Source organism: Pelodiscus sinensis, chromosome 1 (assembly GCF_052426305.1).
Source record: "Pelodiscus sinensis isolate ZL-2025 chromosome 1, ASM5242630v1, whole genome shotgun sequence".
Lineage (NCBI taxonomy): Eukaryota > Metazoa > Chordata > Testudines > Trionychidae > Pelodiscus > Pelodiscus sinensis.
In genome coordinates this window covers 49315069-49334831 of record NC_143052.1, presented here as the reverse complement: position 1 = coordinate 49334831, position 19763 = coordinate 49315069, and the positions used below count along the sequence as shown (strand labels likewise).

General features: G+C 36.7%; 1 protein-coding gene across 10 annotated transcripts in view; it reads left to right on the top strand.

Annotated features, from left to right (window-relative positions):
- Positions 1-19763, top strand: part of FOXP2 (forkhead box P2) — a 671944-nt gene that overhangs the window by 504292 nt on the left and 147889 nt on the right. The window contains exon 1 of one of the 10 annotated variants that reach the window (XM_006122529.5): positions 2626-2710. The exons of the other annotated variants lie outside the window; for them this stretch is intronic. The gene's annotated coding sequence lies outside the window, so the exon portion shown is untranslated. Of the gene's footprint in view, positions 1-2625; positions 2711-19763 lie in introns of those variants that run through there. 10 annotated transcript variants of the gene reach the window in all.

Below are 19763 nucleotides of genomic sequence, written 5' to 3'. Positions count from 1 at the left end.
GAGCTGTCTCAGTTCGGTGAGGACTGCCCTGGCTTTTTTAAACCAACTATAAGGGCTTACAACCAGGCCAAAGACTCACGCAGCTGTCTAAGGGGAATTAAATATGTACAGTTGGCATCCAGCCATGAGGATCTGCTATAGAAAGCAAGCAAGAGTCCTGAGATAGTCTCAGCTTCCCACCCTTCTCCTCAGTGTTGGCTTTTCCCTCTACTGAATGTTTTGAAAGCTGAGGACAGAGGCAAAACAAGTCGCCAGAGAGGCAGCAACTGCCTGAGCTGCCAGCCATATTCCTTCAGTGAGTTCCTAAGGGTAGGATTGGCAGTTCCACCCACCACATGATCTTTATCTCAGGTCAAAGGAGGAGAGCATTTGGAGAAACAGCCGGGAGGGATGAATGGTAATAAAAGCAGGGGGAACTCACCGGGAGTCAGACCTGAAACAGAGAGAGATGGCAATTACTTTGAGAGAGGAAGAGATTCTTCTGAAAGCGGAGGAGAGATTGGTGGAGATGCTCTGTGTCCTCATATTCCCATTGGGTCAAATATGGAGGGAGTGCCTTGTGTCCTTCAGTCTCCCAGGGAAAGCAAGGGAATGTCTGCATTGCAATTAAACACCTGCAGCTAGACCGTGTCAACAAATTGGCGTTCACAGTGCTGGGGCTCTGAGCTATTTAATTACTGTGTAGATGTTGGCTCCCCATCTTGATCTTGAGCATCTATTAAAGAGTTCTATATCTTGAGTCAGCTGTCATGGGCCAGCTGTGTGTGTGTTTTGTTGCAGTGTAGACATACCCTAAGTGGTAAAGATGCCCCGTGCTTCCTTCTCACCAGTAGTGGTGAAACGGAAGGAGTAAATAAAGAAAGAAAATAGCAAATATTTTCTTTTCTAAAGCTCTTTAAAGCCAGGATTGCTGCTTTTTTGTGCCAGATTTTGCTCCAGACACTCAGAATGCTCACAATGTTTCTTATTAAACTTGTGCTCTTTATTTGATACTTTTTTAAATTAAAGAAAAATGAAATGTGCTCTCCAACTTCAGTTTATGTCTCAAATGTCAAGTAAATTAAGGTCTGAGTATAATTCCATTTTTATTTTTCTTTCTGACTGTAAAGTGTATAAATGCATTTGAAAATAAATCCTTGGAGCTTTTTTATTTCTATCATGGACAGTTCATACAGAGCTTTGCATTGTTCATTATGCAGTGGAAATTTACATTTTGAGAATTCTATGATGCCTGTTTCACCAAATATTGCAGTAGAGACCATAAAATTGTACAATATTATTATTTTATTGTGCCAAAGTTTCATAGCAACAGGTATTGATACATACATATTAACAACACAGGGCTTAGAGAACATAAATATCAAGAAACGTATGCTTGAAATAAAAAGGGAGAATAAACTTCTTCCACAAAAATATTAAATTAGCTTCGGTATTAGTATGTTTCTTAATTTCAGAGTAACTGACTAATGTGGCAACTGGACACAGATTGGACCTATATTATAAATGTAATAAAACTTTTTAACTAGCTTATACATCTGCAATTAAGTGTAGGTAATATTTCACATTTTACCTCTCATGCACACCATATTTTGATGTAAATAAGGAGCACATACAAAAAAGAACTTTTTCTTATTTTAGTCATTTTGTTACAAATTGTATTCTGTATCTATTTTAGAAACATTCAGTATGCTATTTTATCTATTTTCTGCATTGCTCAGTATCATGTGCAGTATTTTAGTGGCCTGTGGCGTATTTTAGCTAATCAGCAGGTTGAAAGGTCATTTCATAAACTTTCAACCTCACCTTACACACTTTGCAAAAGTAAGGTTTTAGGATAGTGGGCCATGGATGTTTTATGGTATTTAGCACACAGTATGCCTCTGTGGAATCCCCTGGGACCTTTCTAGAGGAATTTGGGTAGTGAGCCAAAGCAATTCTTACTTGCTTCTTATGAAAAATACTTCTGAAAGTGACATGTTATGTAAACTGAGTAAAAGGTAGAGAAGTCTGATGTTTGGCATTTGTTATGCTTCTGTATGTATTTATTTTGATAGAAAAATATTTTCATCGGTTAGATCACCAGTATTGTTTCTTAAAGGTGCTCGTGGTTCATACTTAGATGTGCCATTGTTCTGAATGATGGCTGCGTAGCTGAAAAATGTTTTTAGATGGCCTGTCCCCAGACTGTGTATTTGTATCTATTTATCTGTATTTTTATTTACATTTTTTCTGGGTTTCAGGGCTGCAGATGGCATAAACATTAGCATGTCTTATGCAAAACAGAGAAAAACATCCCATCTGACAAGCTTGTGTATGAGTTGTAGTAGTGATTTTACTTTCATGTATAGTGATCCGAATAAATGTATTTGAAACATGTTTATATATGCCATTCATTACCCTAATGCACCAACTGAATGGATCCAATCAGTAGGTACACTGATTAATAACATACGGCAGTATAGCTAAATAAGGATAGTGATGAGAATGGAAAATATTAACCTAAGTATTGAAAGGTAATATATTTTACTGTCTTATCGGTACATCCTTAAAAACATATTATAATGCTATGGTTAAGATTTTTGTACTGTTATTTTTAGTTCCTGAAAATTTGTTATCTTCACTAGTGATGCTGTGATTATGATGACCTGTCGTGAAGCAAGCTGGCCTCACTCCTGGAATTATTTAAATGTCATGACAATACATTCCCAGAGTACGTATGATAAATAAACATCACTTGGTCTTTTAGAACCTTTTCAAACAAGTAACTTTACTACAGTCACTGAAGAATGTAGTGTCATGTAGCTTAGATATGAAAACTGGAGGCATTATTGTTCTTGTTACCTTTACAGCCATGAGGCAGACTTGTAGTTCTTCAACCACTGTGCAGATGCTATTGATTTGCTATCATAGTGGAGCATTAGTGTGCTAGGATTATTTCTGTTATTTCAGGTAGTCTAATCTTTAATTTGTTCATGTTTTACATTCTGCTGTAGGCTGCATAACAGCTATTTGGATGGCATTTTACACTTTTTTTCTGTAAGGTCTATGGAAACGTGTGTGTGTGGGGGGGGGTTCTATCCAATGTAATCTCTATAATGACATACTTCATTTTTATAAAGTCAAACTTTTTCTTAACTTGAACAAATTGATATTTATTTTTAATTCTGTATGGTAATGTATTTATAGTTAACTGATTGCTTATTAACATCTTATCACCAAAACATTTCTTGCTTCCAACATCGATAAAAATGCATTTGGCATTAGGATGCTATGTCAGGAAATCATGACTTCTGGAACCAAAGGGTTAAGCTCAGTGTGTACCAAGCCTGTTGTATAAATATCATGCTGTATGGAGTGTTAGTTGTTAAGGTAAGTTTTGTTTGTTTAGTATGAACACGTCATTGAAATAATCATTTTATAAAATTTGGTTTTAGAAATGTTAAGTATACATATAAGTTTCATTTCTTAATGTTTATTTTCATTGTGTTTAATATCAAAAGTACCAGAAACTGGAAATATGTGTATATAAAAAATTGTTAAAATTAGACATTATCTTATGCAAAGATAGGTCTGTCAATACACCTTCAGCACAGAGATGACAAGCCAGATTTGTCATATAGAGGTCATTGATCCTACAAAATATTTTATCTTATTGTGTGTAAATGGAAAATGGAAAGCAAATTATGAAAATCAAAACACAAATAAATTAAAAGTAGAAAAACAAAATACTGAACAACATGTTTTGGCTGGTGAAAGTATGAACAAGTTATGGGTATGTGTTGGTGTATGTACGTGTGCGTGTTTCTGTCATACAACATATGACACAAAAAGAACCAGTGGTAGAACTAAATGGCGTACATTTAGATGGAGTAGAGTGAATGGGGTTTTGATTGGTAGCATAGGGAGTGATAGGCTAAAAGGGAGGTAGACAATGGACCACTTCCTTAAACAGATGGAAAAATCATGTAACTACAAGGACACCGATGTACCCTACTGCTGGTCTCACCTGCCTGCTCTCCCTGCCTCAGAGCTAACCCTAATTCAGTCATCTGTCTTGGGGTCTTCTGGTCAGGTAAATTGGTCTCAAATAGTGAACAAAAATGTGATATTAAAACATAATATTCATTGTAATATAGAGAACAATGTACGAAAAATGTTTAAAAAAAACCAAAATAGGCATAAGTGGACAGAAGAAATTGGAGGAGAGAGGAAATACCTGAAGAGCATGGGCACTTGCTTTTCAGTTTTGTCTTGGGTCCTGTAGATATTGAATAGAATCCCAGTTACTCACCTAATTATGTACAGTATTGCTGCTTAAAATACATAAAAGAAGAAATAAATGTTATGGATAATAATGTATATAGCGTTTCTTCTGTTGCAGTTCAACCAGAAATAGCAACCAATGTAATTAGCCCAAAACTCTCTTTACAGATCTTCCAGCCAACTATATTCTGTACATTTCTTCCACTAGGTCTAAGTAAACCCTACCAAGCACAGGCATGAGAATTTTGTGCATACTTGAGAGCACTGATTTGGAGAGTTGCAAATATCTAATATGTAAGAGGAGAATAGTGATAAACAGTCTCGCCCTCTTGAGTATAACCCTGAAGGAAATGTGTGGCCTACATATAAGCAAACATTGAGGCTTCGGATAAATTAAATGTGGAAGCTGGCTGCTGAAAAGGCATCAGTCCCATTTTCCCTAGTAAATTTGCTATGAAGGATATGCTGTTATCCTCTAAGGTGAAAAAATTTGCATCTGTGATACTCACTCTAAAGGCAAGCATAAACCCTAGAGAGGAAGAGGAAGCAAGGGAGTTATTTTTAGCTAAGGTGAGTGAGTCTGTGTGCGTGTGTAAACTTTCATGCTTTCAGCAATGTAGAAAACGAGTTCTATGTAATGTAGAGAGATCAGTATGGGAAGGAAGGAAGGAGGCAGGCTGTAATTCAGATGAGTTACATCATGGATACATCATATTGTATTAGAAATTTTGTAAAGAAAATCCTTTAAAAACCTGATACCTCTCTCATTTATAAGGGTTGTACCCTGATGAATAGAGTCCCATTCCAGAGTACCTGTCCTCTCTTTGATTGTTTGTTACTAGTGAAAATGAATACCTTGTTTCTGTTATCTTTAAGCCACAACATCTGCCATGACAAGTATTGCTTAAAATCACTTTTCACTGTTAGACACATCAAACTTTAAAAAAATCAGCCAATAGATTCCTACAATGCCTCTATCACATTCTAAATACTAAAGTGAATGATTTTGTGTAAGATATTTTATGTTGTTCGTTACCCACTGTAGTTTTCATATTGATTTATTGTTGCTTGAAAATGGCTTTTCAGCTTATACTAAACACCTGTAGTTTATTCATGCTGTGTTTTTCACTGATAAAACAAATATTCGTATTTAGACATGTATTTAAAATATTTCTGCAAATCTTCAAATCTTATGAGTATCACAGGGACATATACCGAAAAATTGTACATATGCATCCTATGCTTTCTATGCTTCTACTTGTAGTGAGTGAGAAGCAGATGATGTAATAAGGACTGGAGGTCTGTGTGTGTAATATGGAGAGAAGTCTTTGGGGCAATGACCTTTTCTTTCTTAGTAACACCAAACACATTAACTGCTCAGTCAATAGTTCATTATAACAATAGGTACAGATAAGTATTTGGGTAGGTTGCAATATTCTAAATAATCTTCTGGGCTTTTTGTAAAAAACTGACTGTGCAAAACCAGAGCTAACACATGATCAGCAATTTTAGAAAGCATATTACTTTTAAACATATACAGGTGCTACAGTTCAACCACTTGCTTTTTATGACTCTGACTCAAAATGTTATTACTGTAACTATTTTTTTAATCCTATATTCTTTTGTTTAGAGTTGACTAGGAATTTTCCAGCAAAACACTTTTCCAACTTTTTGTTTGAAATTGTAGATAAATGAATAAGAAAACAACACTGAAAACAAAATTTTCAGTTTACCTAACTTGTTTTTTTGTGGACATGAATTCATTAAAAAAGTGAGATTTTGAATGTTTGTGTTTGTTCAGGATGGGAAAATGTAGTGATATCTCAAAAATACTTGTGATGTTAGAAAGCCATTTCCTGTACTTCTGTTTTCCTTGCTCCTGTCATCATTCTCAAGTGCTTGTTGCTGATCCTCTATAACTTCTTACTGTGGAATGAAGGAAAAATATCCCAAATTCATTCATTTCCACTCTTCATATGGGCTCATAAATTTCAGGCCCAGGATTTAGAGAATACTTATTGTTTTTTCAGACTAAAGAGCGGACCTGTAGCTCCAAATTTTTAATGATTAATCTTGCCATTTGTCTTATACCAGGAACTAATCCAGTGAAGTGAATGGGTAGAAGAGTGTCTGGGTTTTTTTTTTTTCTTTCTTTCTTTCTTTTTTCTTATCTGGTCTGTAAACAACCATAATCCAGGCCCTAAACATAAGTTTCTTTTCTTTGCGCTGCCTCACCAGCTGGAAACTCTACCTACTCCTAATCCTCTTGCTATGCTTCCGGCACAGCCTTCACATTCACTGTACCTGCTTCTTTTTCAGCTGCATGAGTAGCTCCTTTCTGGTTGTGGGTTTTCATGAGGCACTCTTCCAGAATTTTTGCAACAGCTCTGATTGGTCTGATTCTCCCACCAGCTGGCTGACTGCCCAGAAAAGCCTGTGAAGAGCCGAGTGGGAGTGTGTGAAGGGCTCCCTACTCAGCATGATTCTATTAAAGGGTCTGTTCCCAAGCAGGTTCCTAATTACACTGGTTTAAGATCCCACCACTCAAGCAGGTGTCTCTTGACATCCTTGAGTTTAACAAACATTAGTGTACAATTATATAAAAATTGGTGATCGAGAAAACAGCCAAGGAAAATATTCTGTAAACGACTTAGCACTCTGAATGATTTTTGCTTAGTTTTAAGTTATCTGCTTTTTCTCCAAGTGAGAAAAGTTGATTCTTTGTTCTTTAATTTAAAAAATAGCTTTATGTGAAATAAACTGTTAGTGTGTAGCTTTCCCGAGGCACTTATTTAATTAAGTAGTTGAAAACACTTACAGAAAAAATATTTAAAAAACAGCATCCTCTGTTTAGGTATTAAACCACACCCAGCTGGAGTGATATATGTTATTATTTCTGTTCCCTTCCAACTAAAAATCCAGGTCAGAAAGTCACACTAATATTTCATTCTATCAGTTCTTTATTTACAGATGCTGATTATTTTCTTTACAGATTTATTTTATTGCATAAATCAGATATGTGTATAGATTACTAATTTTATGCTCACTGGACTATAATTATGCATATTTTGCTTAGTGTATGTGTTAATTGTGCCTCTGCTATATCAAGCAGAGTGACTGCTTTTCTGTAGCTTGCATATGTCAACAGGAAAAAATGAAGTATACAGTTATATTCCACCTTTAGGGTAAGTGTTCATCTTAGTTCATACTTTCCAGTATAGGTACGAGATTAAAGAGAAATTATTGGAATTAATGAATTGATCATGCATCACTCTTACCTTGTATTTTGGTAATCAATATAGAAATAGATTCTCTCAATAAGTTTCATAATATAGAATAAAAAAGCATCTTAATACATCCAACAAGTACTGACACTTCTGATGCAAATCCCTCCCCACAACCTTTTTTTTTTCTTTTAAAATTCCACCTTGACATCTTCTGCTGTTGGCACTAATGCACATTCTCCAGTCATAAGCCATGAGGTCAGTGCCATAACTAGCTAATTTTGCACCTGAGGCAAGAATATAAAATTGCACCCCTCGTGTGTATATATTCATAGTAGTTATTTCGTATAAAAAGGGAAAATACATAAATAATAACACAACGTTTTATTGTTTATAGTTATGAAATCTGCATACACAATCAATTAATACATATATACACATAATTATAAAATGTCACCATGTCTGGTACTATTAGGTATTTGTTTATAATTGTACTTTGCACGCTTTTAATGAGGCAAACATCAATAATTGCATTGAAATTAATATTATTCACTTCCTTGTGTTCTATTGATAAGATGGACATATTTGATCATCTCTCCTGATCAATGGATGCTCAAAGGTAGTTCTTAATTAATTTTACTTTACTAAAACTTCTTTCGCAAGAAGCCACAATCACTGCCTTGTCTCCTTGGTTTGTGTAGCACATTCAAAGCACTTGGCACAGGTGGCTCAGCAGCATGGGCTCCAGTTTTTGGTGGGGAAGCCATGACTCCAACAAGCTAAGGGCCTGGACCCAAACCCATAGAACCCAGGGATCGTAGCTCCCAGACTCCCAGCTCTAATTACATACCCCTAAGACGTAGAGCCATTCCCCTGGCAGAAGTATCACCAGGAGTCCTGGCTCCCAGCATAACACCCCCACCTCATCCTCTGCACCTCTGCCCCTGTGAAGGGCAATCTGAGCCCCTTCTCCTCCGGCCCCGCATGGGAACTGTGCTAGGGCACCTTAAGACGGTGCTTAGCGCAGCTGAGCCGGTGCCCAGCCTCCTGCGCCACTCGGAAGCAGCTGAGGCACTGGGTGGCTGCCAGGGCTGGTGACTGCTGAATCGCGGAGTGGCAACATGCAGCCTGCCATGTAAACTGAGGGTCAGCCGATGCTAATGGGCAGGGGAGAGAAGCGGCGCTGTCTTAAAATAAGTAGCTGTCTTTAAATAATTAGTTTTCTATATTATTTTTCTACGCCCCCCTCAGCTATACGCCCGAGGCAAGTACCTCACTTGCCTCGCCCTTGTTATGGCCCTGCATGGGTTACACTTTGAATCGTAGTATGGCAAGTTGAGAAAAATGAATTTATGTCTTAATATATAGAGAGCTATAATAGAACTAATGTTGCAAAATCTTACTAAATGAAATAGCTGTTCAAAGAGACTTTGGAAAAAAAAGCAGCCCTAGAAAAATATCATGGAACATTCCTGAATTTTAGCAATATTTATATGGTAAGGGTCCCATAGAGGATCTCAAAGTATAAATGTTTAATAAGATTTTCCCTTCAGTCACCACAACAAATACATTTGTTCAAAAAAGCTATATCAGTAGGCTGAAAGAGGAGGCCTGCACACTTGATGTTGAAGGAAACAAAACATAACATGTTAGAAACATTTCTCTAGTGAAGTAGTGCTTAATAATAGTAAAAATACATACATCAAAAAGTATTACCCCAAAGGACTGACAATCTAAAGTTCCAAACAGATATAATACCATTAAAACAACAGTCAGTGAAGTTTCATGTATACTTCTGTTCCTTGTGGAACAGCTGGGTTTGGGGGAGTGATTTTTGAGGCAGAGATAATAAGAGTAAATAAAGATGGCGGGATGGTTGCTTGCTCATTGCTCATTGCTGACCTAAATGAAAGAAAGCATGGAATCAGGAGTAGATAATAGAAACAAAATAGTAACTTAGGCAAATGAAATCCCAGACTTATTGAAATCAGTTGCAAAACTAGTGAGAAGTATTGGATGTTAATTTGTACATAAACTTGCTTAGTTATAAAAAGTTTGTTTTAACTCCCTTCAGATTGTGGAAGTAGCTAGTGTGTTGGTGTTTTGTGCCAATTGACCCATATAGTTAATATTGTAAAATATATTTTGTATTTATTTTCAGTAATCATCCGGAGGTAACACTGCTAATTAGATAGAAAATGTGTAAATGGTATTTTTTTCAAAAAATACGACATAATTCAAGTATAACTATGGAATATTGTCTCCTCTCACACTCACTTTTAATATGCAATAAAGGATTGAATGCTTTTAATTGTCTCATTTGTTTATGACAGAAATAGGAATTTATCTTAACGTATGTGTGTGGTTTTAAGTTGAAAAGATATTAAAAATGTATAAACTTGATCATATCTTTTAGGGCTTAACAGAAATATAATTGGAGAATTAAACATGGATATTTATAGCTAGAAATCTAAAAATTGTCTTTTTACTTTGCTATGTGTTGTATGAAACCCGAACTTGCTGAATTTATTTCCCAGAATCACAAGTGTTTTCGATGATTCCTTTTCTCTAAAAATATATACTTGGATCATGTTTATCACTTATTTAATATCTTCTATCCAGTTACCTTATTTAATTATTTTAAAAGAAATCTTACAGCACCTTAATGAGTACCACTGAATTGCTCCCATTTTAGAGGGTGGGAAGCTGAGTAATGGAAAGGACTAGTGGCTTGACCAAGTCTTCTGAAAGTGGGAGAGACAAGAGTAAAACCCAGTTCTACTTTTGTGATGCAAAAAGACACCACACTAATTCAGCATCATGATGGATAATACAGTCTCCGGAAATGTTTGTGTTTGTGTGTGTTGTAGGCAGAGATAAACATAGGCATGTGCACTCTGGGGTGCGCAGCTCGGGCAAGAGTTAGTTGAGCTGCAGCAAAAGCCAGCAGGGAGCTATTTAAAGAATAAGCAGGCACCTGGCTTGCAATAGGACAGTACCTGTAAAATATTTTAAGTTACTTTCAGTGCTGGAAGAAAAACATTTCTAGAGCTCTTCAGACACTTTACATAATCATTTAATTAATAATGTTAATTTAAATGGGATTTTACAATTTGTAACAATACTCTTACACTAGATTTACAAACAAATGATTATGCTTTGTGTATGCTTTTTAAGAGCTGTTTGGATCACAGTTTATGCTGTGATATTGAATGAAACAATCTTGATTAATAATGATCTAATGTGCATTTAGAGGAAAAAGTTTCTCAGAAAGTTGTCAAGACTAAAATTTGTAATTCTAATGGCATGCAACTAAACTACTACATACTTTTAAAAACCTCTTTTAAAACCCACCTATTCATGGAGCATTTGGGCTACAATTATTATTTTATATAATTTGTTTATTAAATTTTATTGTATTATGTTTATTGTTGTTGTACACCAATAAGCACTCTAGGGTGAGAACCATTGTGGGAGGGGTTAGAATACTTAACTTAATGTAGATCATGTGTATTGACTAACAGCATCATCTCAATAATAAATTTAAATAAATAAATATGGTTTACATTTCACAGAGGTACCCACTACAAATAAGTACAGTAACTTAAAAAAAACAAATGGTCTGGAAGCACTTTGTAGACTAACAAAACATGTAAATAGTATCATGAGCTTTCGTGGGCACAGCCCACTTCTTCAGATGACCGGAGTTTTCAGTTTAGGATGTGCAGATCCAAAATAGGGGAGAAGGGAGAGAGGGGAAAGAAAAAACGGAATGGGGTAGGAAACAAGGAGCAGAGGGAAAAACAACTAGGCAGAACTGGTAACCTATAAGCACCTAAAGATTAGATAGTTAAAAGAAGCGGATAAGGATCATAAGACAGCAATTAGATAGTGTAGCCAGCCAGAGTAAGTCTAAGGTCTGACACTAGGTTCCCAAAGTACAAAGGACGCCACACAGGTATCTGTCAAGCACAAACAGTTTATTTCTTGACAGCTAACAGCTGTGCCCCAGAGATGGAAGAACAATATAACAAAGAAGCGGCATATCTTACGTCCCTTCTGCAAGCCTGGGACCCCGGGTAGGCTGCGGACGAAGTGGGAGGTTGTCTCAGTTTCCGAGGCACTGGCATTCACAGCCCATCGGCGAAGTCCGAGTTGCTAGGCTCTGTGGCAGCCTTAAATACAGTTTTCCTGCCGTTTGGCAGTTTGGAAATTTCCAGGGCTTACTCATTAGTGCTGATGTAAAGCTTAGCTGTTAGTTATCGATCTGGTTCTGATCTGGATGATCTTGTCCTTTGGCCCTGTTTACGTGATCAGTATGTTAGGGTAAACAGAATCGTTTATGCGTTCTTGTCCTTTACCCTTATCTCATACTTATTCTTGCTATGCTGGCAACAATGCTTGTCTTAAGTGGAGTATGTTCCCAAAGACTTGCTTCTGGCTCATCAGATATAGGGAAAAGGGAAAGGGGGGAAAGAATACAGGTCTCACCACCCCTAAACTATCACATACAAAGTTCTTCCACAATTGACCACTACAGATAGGAAGAGTACTAATGCAAGAATCTACACAAAGAGCTGTTGGCACCTTTATTCAATGTTGGGTTGATAATGTCCCGGCCATCTGTTATCTTGATTGAGGACGTCATCAGTGTGAAAATTGTATTTGTGGATGAATTGTGATTCCAAGGCCTCTATGTATTTAGCTTGTGGAATTGGTTTGTGACAAGACAGCCACTTGGAGATCTTTTAAAGAGTGATCAGGTAGATTGAAGTATTCTCCAACAGGAGTCTGTATGTTCTCTTTACGTATATCTGATTTGTGTCCATTGATTCTTTCCCGTAGGGACTGTCCAGTTTGTCCAATATATATAGCAGTGGGACATTGCTGGCATTTGATGGCATAGATCAAATTACTGGATGTTCAGTTGAATGAGCCTTTGATATGATAGCTTATGTTGTTGGCACCAGTAATTAATTCTCTTGTATAGATAATGTGGGCAGAGTTGGTACCACGACTGATTGCAGGGCTGGATTCCTGGATGCTTATAATGTAGTTGTGTAGTATGGTGACTGGAAAGAATTAAAAAGAATTAATTTCAAGTTGGGGGGTTGTCTGTAACCTTGACTAGGCTTTTCCTCCAAGGCTTCTGAGAGTGTGGGATCATTTTCCAAGATGGATTGCAGATTGTGTATAATGTGTTGGAGGGGTTTGAGTTGTGGACTGTAGGTAATGAGAAATGGAATTCTGTTATTTTCTCTTTTGGGTCTGTCTTGAAGTAGTTCATCTCTAGGTACTTTTTTGGCTCTGTCAATCTGTTTTTTCACTTCTTCCATGTGGGTATTTCAGTAAAAGCTTAAGTAAAACTCCAGTCATCTGAAGAAGAGGGCTGTGCCCACGAAAACTCATGATACCATCTACATGTTTTGTTAGTCTATAAAGTGCTACCAGACTATTTGTTGTTTTTAAGTTTATCCTGTACAGACTAACTCGGCTACCCCCGGAAGCTTACAAAGAAGTAAACTGATTCTGTTACTGCTATATATGGACTAACTTTAAGATTTTACATACTGATTTTGCCCACAGTGAAGTCAGCGGCAAAACTCCAAATGATCAAAGGCCATAGGATTTGCACCCTTTGTTGCCTTTAAATTGAGAATGAATATATCAGAGCATAACATAAAATTTACTCAGAAAAAATTAAGTTCCATATATGAACTGTATGAGTCCTATAGTTAGAGGAGGTGTTGACAGAACCCCATTAGAACTAGGGGTCACCAAATGAAATTAATGGGCAGCAGGTGTAAAAGAAACCAAAGGAAGTGGAGTTTTTTTTCCACTCAACACACAGTTAAACTGTGGATCTCCTTGCCAGAGGATTTTGTGAAGACCAGGACTTTAACAGGTCATTTAACAGGGTTCAAAAAATAACTACATACATTCAGAGAGGTTAGGTCTATCATTGCTTATTAGCCAGGATGGGTAGGAACAGTGTCCCTAGCCACTGTTTGTTAAAGGCTCAGAATGGGTGACAGAGGAAGGAATCACTTGATGAATCCTGTTCTGTTCATTCTCTCTGGGGCACCTGGTGTTTTCCACTGTTGGAAGACAGGATTCTAGGCTTAATGGATCTTTGGTCTCAGCCAGTATGGGCTGTTCTTATGAGGAAACAAATCTATCCAAGTAAAATGTCCTCTCTCTGTAACATTCTCATTGTTTTTCTCATGACTGTGTCAGTGGGGGTATGTCTACACTACCCCGCTAGTTCGAACTAGCGGGGTAATGTAGGCATACCGCACTTGCAAATGAAGCCCGGGATTTGAATTTCCCGGGCTTCATTTGCATAAGCGGGGAGCCGCCATTTTTAAAACCCCGCTGGTTCGAACCCCGTGCAGCGCGGCTACACGGGGCTCGAACTAGGTAGTTTGGACTAGGCTTCCTATTCCGAACTACCGGTACACCTTCCTATTCCGAACTACCTAGTTCGAGCCCCGTGTAGCTGCACGGGGTTCGAACCAGCAGGGGTTTAAAAATGGCGGCTCCCCGCTTATGCAAATGAAGCCCGGGAAATTCAAATCCCAGGCTTCATTTGCAAGTGCGGTATGCCTACATTACCCTCCTAGTTCGAGGGTAGTGTAGACATACCCTGAGTGGCTTCATAACACTAATCTCATTTTGACTGTCTTTGCTTCACCTGACAGTTCCTTCTTTTCGTGTGTTTTTCTTCTTCTTTCTAGATATAAAATATTTCCTATTTGATTTTTGAAGGGGTCCTAGGAGATGTGGTATGGTTATTTTCATTTTTGTTCTAAGAGAGTTAACTGTTTAGATTTTCATTGCAAGTCCATTTATTATTATTGCTCGTAATTAGTGATTAATAATGCCCCATGATTAGTATGATATGTATAGTGTAAACACAAATTATAAACACGAGGAAGAAAGGCATTATATACTCATGATTAGTGTGTTTTCTATCTTGGAAGACAGCATCATCAGTTGAAAGATCTGCACATAGATTTTGCCAAAAACTATTACATCTCAGAAGAGATAGTGAAGAATCTGCTAGCTGTTTCTGAAAAACTATAGCATAGTTTATTGATCCAAACAGCAGCACGTGGTCAAAAATGCAGTGGTAATCAAAATTATGCATTCCTTGGCTTCTGAGAATACCTTTTTTAACATCTGTGTCTTTGTTTAAGAGGTCATCATTAATAAGTCAACATTTTCCAATTATTAGAGATATTGAGATTATCTACTTTTGGAGAAAATTGGATTACTCACAGGATTAATATTTATTAGTATTATTAATTATTTGTATTATAATAGCTCCCAAAGGTCCTAGGAAGGATCGTGTACTCATTGTGTTAATCATTATATAATCATATAGTAAGAGAGAATCACTGTCCCAAACAGCTTACATTTTAAATAGGCAATACAGACAAAGGAAGTATAGAGGAGGAAAATAGAAGTACAGAGAAGTAAAGTGATTCACCAGAAGTCATATAGTAGGTCATTGGCACAGAGGGGAATAAAATCCAGATCTTCTGGCCACAGTCCTTTCCATCTTGTGCTATATGAATATTTCAGATGCATAGCTCCTGTTTAAAATCAATGCCAAATCTGTAGATAGAGAAAATAACAAATTTAGTCCCCTTTTTATAATACAGTTGTCCATGTTTAAAAAAATTATAGCAAGATTTTCATTCTTAGCCTTACTCTGCAAATATGACAGTCTGGTTCCTGACATGACAATGAGTAAAAAACAAAATGAAGCATAGGAGTTAGGTAGAGATATATAAGCTTCTTTTTTTTCAAACCGATATGTATGCGATACTCCAAGTATAATTGTATATACAGCACTATTACTCAAATAGGCAAAATATAAAGTCTAAATTATTGGTTGTCTATCTCTGAAAAATTTGAAAAATAATCTCTGTGGTGATGGAAAAGCTTAAGTAAATCTGAGATGAAGGAAAGCAAGGAACGAAGAAAACAGTGCCAGAAAACAGCCTTTTACTCTTTTGTCTCCAATAATAGTTCAATTTACCAGATCCAATGTAAGAAACTAATAATTCAACATCACCAGTATCTTAAAGTACATACTTTACAGTTTCACTAGAAATTACATAGCTATGCGAGTTCATGTTTAGGAAAATGTAGAATCCTATCTAGCAAAAACAAACTGTGGCCTTCCAAGATGTGGGCATTCTAAAAGTATTCACTGATTATGGCTGTTCTACAGTAATATAACAAACCGATTATATGCAAAGATGGGTATGTTAAATTACTAAGGCCACTGTTAATGAAGTCACCTCAATCAGGGTAGATGTGGCCAACTGACTGACTTCATTAACACTGGTCCTTCCCGTAGCATATAACACACCCATATTTGCATGTGTAAATATACCTGCCAACTGAAGTTTCCACTTCATGCCCCTGACAAAATAAGTTCCAGTCCACCAAATCTTATATTCAAATAAATGTGTTAGTCTTTAGAGTGCCATAGGAGTCCTAATGTGAATTTAGGAGGCTTAATGTGAATTTATGAAAAATAATGGCAAAAATATCATTAAATACTTTTCAAAAATTAGTGATACATCAGATGTATTCTATGGAATGAACTAACGAAAGATGGCTGTGTGTGTGTGTGTAATATTCTCTTGGAGTTCCTTGTTTAGTGCACATATATGATTTTTAATGTAAAAACCAAGGAAATGCTCAGAAAAAATGTATTAAGACAGAGTTCAGTTTGCATACAGTAATTTCAGATAAAATACAATGCTTGGATATTTAATTATCACAAAATGAAGCATTATAACACAAGTTACTTAAGGGCTGGAATTAAATTTAAATCCAAACAAATTAATGTATGGAAATGCACAGTTAGGGCAGCAAAACTACTTTAACTCTGCTCTAAAGTATCACCATGTAATCTAATGTGTCAAATCTAATGTGTCAAATGGAATGTGTCATTAACATTCAGTTTATTCTATTATAAGACATCAAATTGTTATTTCATGATGTCACCACAAGAAATTTGGAAGAAAACCATGTGAAAGTTGTGTTACTTCAGTATTCTTAGTCTATTTCATTGTAGTCTGTTTCAGGATCCACTGCATTATCGGGCATTCAATATATTTGAGCAGCATCGCACGCAGAGTTGGCCCTCTGCATTGAATAATCCTTGATAAAGACTTCTGGTACAACACTTATAGTGGACCTTCTGTGGCTGAAAGTGCTGAGAGGCTATGGTAGGCTTTGAGTATTTTTGTGATCTGCTCCTCTACCCCACATCAATAGCCTTACCTCTGTCTGTAGATGCTGAGAAAGGTGTAAGGGAGGATAGAATTCTTGAGCCATTTGGCAAAAGAAAAATAATGACAACATAGCTCATCTTAGGGGGCAGACATATTTGAAGGCTGGAGAATATTCTACTCATTCAGGGCAGTTTCACCTTCTGGGATGCAGCTGTCTTATTCACCACAGATGGCTGTGATGTTGAATACAGGGTGTCTTCATTTTTGTTTGTTTCAGGAGGTACTTTTGGCTAGAATTTCTTATGCTAGTCCTGAAGTCAGAGGCAATTTTTGTGTGGTTGGTTTAAAGAAAAGAAAGGTTATTTAAAATCTGTTAAAATAATCAGGTCTTTGATTTTTGTATCATCATCATTTTTCCATGATTTGGTCAATTCACACTGTCATAGACTTAGGGCCAGATTTATAAATGCATTTAGGCATCTAACCTCATGCTGGAGATAGACACCTAAAAAGCCTTTAAAAATACTCACAAGATCCTTCAATGTATTCAAAGGTTTAGACATACATGGATACTTCCTACTAAAGATATTAATATAGGGCATATGTTGGAACTACAAACATTTGAATTTTGCATCCTACATCTTAATAGTAATTTAGGACACATGAATATAGTAATTGCCATAGAAGAGCAGATTAGTGATCTATCTAATCCTGTCTCCTGTCTCCAACAGTGTTTTGCATCAGATGTTTCACTGTATTTTAATACAATGTTAAAGTTGAGAACTAAGTGCTCAAATGTCAGAACATTTAGAGTTATAGGTTCCGCATTGGTGATAAGATTATTACATTACTGATATATACCAAGAGAAGGTCCATTTATACCTATTGAGGGGAACAATTTACATACATACATACATACATACATAGAAGCGATGCCTTTATTTTTCTAAACATAACATTGTATTACCTTTTTAGTTGGCAATTCTCAATATATTTAGTAACATTTTAAAGCATCCACTTGTTTTCAATGATAGGTTGCTAATATCCTGTTACATTTAATTTATCATTTTTTAAAAACAAAAGTATCTTTCTTTTTTCATCTTTCAGCTCTATAGTAACATCTATACAGTAGTAACATTTTTTTCTAAAGTTTCCAAACTTTCCTCATAGATTTTTTTCAGTTAAGATGCAATTTCTGAGTTATTTTAAACAAACTTGGAATCTGATAAATATATCACTCAGTTTATTGTTGCCAGAAATATGGAATATTGTAGATGCACATGTTAAAAAATTAAAGAAAGATGGTTTGTTTACCTTTTTATCTACCTTGTATGCTTGTTGTTATTTGTTCAAATGTAGGACTTAAGGACATAGGTGTTATGCAACATATGCAATATCAGAGAGCTCAAACTTGAGGATTTCTTTTTTCTTTCTTCATGGTTGTATAGAGCAAGAGCAGTAACATCCTCTCATAGTGGATCAATGAATATCTGTTATTTTAACTGTGGATAATGTGGATTTTTTTTCTCTTGTGGATCAAATGACTGAGTATATAGTAGTTTCCTATTGCAAGCCAACTGGAGGAACTTCTAATTTCCTAGTACGATTTACAGATTCTTTACATATACTTTGATCTAGCTGTACCTTTTAGAATGTCAGCTATTCCACACATGATATTCCTACGGTAGGTTCAGACAGGTTGTCTGTTTTATACAAGAAGTTTGATTAACCTCTTTTACTCATTATTGATGCACGATTCCAGTCTTTTCTTTTCATATGCTCTTTTCTGTTTGGGTGTTTGTTTGTAACGATAGCTCTTGATCTTCTCTGCTAAGAATTTACCAAGTTGCATGGTGATTTTAGGCATGGACATTTGGTCAGCAGCTCAGGCATGTCCCACAAATAAACTGGAGTATGATGTATATACAGGCAGTCCCCGGGTTACGTACAAGATAGGGACTGTAAATTTATTCTTAAGTTGAATTTGTATGTAAGTCGGAACTGGTACATATTGTAGGGGAAACTCTAGCCAAACATTTCTCCAGAGCTCAGTTTTATTCTCCCACACCTCACTTCCCTCAGTCCTTTATTCTCAAGCTGAGGTGTCTGCTGAGAAAAGCTGCTCCGCATCTCCCTGGTCTGCTGGGGGGGGGGGGGGCGGGCACTAGCTTCACGTCTCCTTGGTATGCTGGGGGGAAGCAGCTAGTGCGGGGTTGCCTCACCCCGTTTGTGAGTAGGGATCCGATGTAAGTCGGATCCATGTAACCCGGGGACTGCCTGTACATTGTGTGGTAGTGAACATTTTAGCTACAGTGCTAAAAAATTTGTATCCCTTATTGAATTCAAAGTTCCAGTGATACATAATTGCTCAATACTGAATCATTGTGCTCTTTCCTAATACCATTCATCAAAGCCCTGAAAAGCCTCAGCTGTCTTTAATGTAAATATCAATTTAGTTATCATAGGCAAGGCTCTGCAGAGCATAAGAGCCAGCATCTGTTATCTGATGTTCTTCCTCATCTTACTGTATGAGCTGCCTGAGAGGAGGAGCTGTTCTAGTCACTGACCTCTGTGTTTATCCTGTGCTTGTGGCCATCCATTTGAAAACCACATATTAATTACCACTGTGCTTTGCGATGAACACTCTATCATTAATGTATGATGTCTTCAGTCTCAGCTGTTTCTTTTTGGTGTGCACACCTTCCCCCATCTCTTTCTGACTATGTTGATAGAGTTGAGCCTGATGGGTCCATGACTAACATGCAAAAAGAATAATGGTAATAAATAAGCAATACATTTCAGCATGTATATATTGTACTTGGGAACAATATGGAAGTAGGTAGAGTGCAGTAGTTCTACTGGTGTATATCATATATATATTTATTACTCACTCTGCTGAATTTTGAATGGTAATCACCAGCTTTTACATTGCAGTTACAAGGTGCATATTTGCTTAAAAAGGAGAAAGTAACAGTATATCTGAGGCGGGTGGGTGGAGCTTGCAACTGGTGGTGATTAT